At 48.5% G+C, this 2,710-nt stretch overlaps 1 non-coding gene and 1 pseudogene across 1 annotated transcript; both read left to right on the plus strand.

Moving 5' to 3' along the window:
• The first annotated feature begins 484 nt into the window (after positions 1-484).
• LOC132648846 (small nucleolar RNA SNORA17) lies at positions 485-615 on the plus strand. The gene has a single exon (XR_009587247.1). It is a non-coding gene; the product is annotated as a small nucleolar RNA SNORA17 (small nucleolar RNA).
• A 1,371-nt stretch (positions 616-1,986) lies between these two features.
• Positions 1,987-2,360, plus strand: LOC110556317 (small ribosomal subunit protein eS25-like; annotated as a pseudogene).
• The last annotated feature ends 350 nt before the right edge of the window (positions 2,361-2,710 follow it).

The raw sequence follows: 2,710 nt of genomic DNA on the forward strand, positions 1-2,710 counted from the left end.
GGGTCTTAGGTTATCTCCATGCATAGTCCTTGGTTGGAATAGCAGTCTCAGGAAAGACCCCTGTGCTCAGATATTTTGGTTCTGTTGCTCTCCTTGTAGAGTTCCTGTCCTTTCCAGATCTTACTGTTTCCTACTTCTTTCATAAGATTCCCTGCACTCTGCCCAAAGGTTGCCCATAAGTCTCAGCATCTACATTGATAGTCTGCAGGGCAGAGCTTTTCAGAGGTCCTCTGTGTCAGGCTCCTAACTTGTTCCCTCTTTTCTCCTTCTTCTGATGTCTAGTCTCTTTGCCTTTCTGGATAGTAATTGAGCATTTTAGCAAGTCCTCCCCTATCAGTGGACTTGGGGAGGGGCCTGCATGCAGAGGTTGGAGGAAGGGAGGGATTGGGATGGGAGGAGGGAGAGAACCACAGGGGGGATACAATGTGAATAAGGTGCAATTAATAAAGAAAAAAAATATCTAAAAAAAGAAATTATCTACACACCTGCCCCTAGAGGCCTTGCAGGAATGGCTGCTGTATAACAAGTGTGTCAGTATGTGGCAGGGAGGAGAGAGCCTACATCTACACTCAGGGTGCTGACCTGTGAATATTGAGTGTTTAGTAGCCTAACATTTGCCCAGAGAGGGAGTGAGGTGGAGGCAGAGGACACTTGGAGAGGAGTACAAGAAGGACATCAGACCCCACTATGCCTGTGCCCTGACAGGGAGCTAGCTGGAGAAGACCACCAGTTCAGCGCTGTGCAGGCCTGGGAGGTGGGGGCAGACCATGCAGAGAGGACACCTTCCGGGAGCTTTAATGCAGGAGGGGGCGTGGTACTTCTGAGACCACTCCAGAGACAACACCAGACACTCAGAGAGCCTGGGTGTCACTAAGAAGAGCATGTAAGGGGTGGAGACATGGAAGAGAAAAAAAAAAAAAAAACAGAAGATGCGGGCACAAGGAAGAGAGGTAGAACTGGAGACTCAAGGTTAGTGAGGAACATCTCGATGTGAGTAGCCAGGGTTGCCACATGGGACCATGGTGGGGTCGTAGCCTGTGCTTCCCCCGGAGGTCACATCTGGGTCCATGGACCTGCAGCAGTAGGTACATAGCAACAGGAGTCTGGGACCACCAAAGGCCAGGCAGTCATCCCTCCTCGGTCTGGATGTCTGATGTCTGAGGGCTGTGCAGAGCCAGCCCCGCCCCTCACCTGGGCATCGTGGGAGAGCTGGCCCTGGGGGCATGAGAGCAGGAGAGCTGACCCTGCCACCAGCCAGCTGCACTACTCTGGAGAGCCCCGCACCTTCCCTGGACAGCACATAGTAGAGCCAGCCCTGGATATGGGGATCGCAGGTGAGCTAGCCCCAAGAGCGTGCACTCAGGGGAGCTGGATCTGCCTCTCGTCTGATGGATGGTGGTGTAGATGGTAGAGATTGCCTTGTTTTCAGGGTTGCTGGTGAGCTGGCCAGAGGGTGTGAGAGCGGGAGAGCCAGCGGGCTAATGGGCTCAGAAACTTCTTGGGCCCTTATCCAGGGCTTTGACTTGGGCCACCTCAACATTTACCTCATCGACGAACTTCTAGAGTCCATGAAGGGGCTGGTCCTACAGATCTGAAATTACAGGATCTCCATGACATTGGGCAACAATAGGATATTCTACAGTAGTCCCAGTACCGATATACTAACATTTTACAAGCAAAGAAGTATGGACAAAAGAGTATACCGTGGGACACATTTTGACACACTACAGCTTCCACAATGATTTTTTTTTTTTAGCAGGTGGAAAGGTGGAGAGCAGGTACGAGAGGCGAGGGAGATAAGGGAGATTGGGATGCCTCATGCGAAATTCATAAAGAACCAATAATTTAAAAAAAATCATCTAGACACTTTTTTTTTCTAACATCTCTGTGAGGCTGTAGTGATGTAGCTACTCTCTGAGCTTTGCCATACTGTTCAAGGATGGCAAGGAGAAGAAGAGGAGGAGGAGGAAGAAGAAGCAGAAGAAGATGAAGAAGAAGAGGAAGACGACGAAGAAGAACAGGGATGCTGGAAAGTCGGCCAAAAAAAACAAAAACCCAGTAAATAAATCTGGTGGTAAGACCAAAAAAAAAAAAAAAGAAGTGGTTCAAAAGTAAAGTTTGGGATAAGCTCAGCAATCTAGTCCTGTTTGACAAAGCCAGTTAGGACAAACTATGTAAGGAAGTTCCCAAGGATAAGCTTGTTTCTCCAGCTGAAGATTTGCAGTTCTTTGGCCAGAGCAGCCCTTCAGCAGCTACTTCGTAAAGGACATACCAAACTGGTTTCATAGCACAAAGCCCAAGTACTTTGCACCAGAAACACAAAGGGTGGAGATACCCCAGCTGCTGGTGAAGATGCATGAGCAGGTTCAATCAGCTGTGCATTTGAAAAAATAAACCTATATTAAATTTAAAAAATCATCTACACAGAACCAAGTTATGATGCAATAACCACATGCCCTGTGTTTTACAATCGGGAAGACCAAAAACCACAGGATGAAGGACACCAAGGCAGAACGTCCAACCAATGTGCTCTTCCCTGCTCTTTCATCTTGTTCAATTATGTTGGGAATTAAGGGACTTTGTGAGCACAAACTGAGTGTTTCTTTTCCACGTGCAGAATGATACCCATGCCCTGTGGCACTGTGTGGGCTTCACCTTTAAACAGTCTCTGCTCCCTGTGCTTCTGGAGTGAGCTCCTGCTCCGCATGTG

This window comes from Meriones unguiculatus, chromosome 17 (genome assembly GCF_030254825.1).
Source record: "Meriones unguiculatus strain TT.TT164.6M chromosome 17, Bangor_MerUng_6.1, whole genome shotgun sequence".
In the NCBI taxonomy this organism is placed as follows: Eukaryota; Metazoa; Chordata; class Mammalia; order Rodentia; family Muridae; genus Meriones; species Meriones unguiculatus.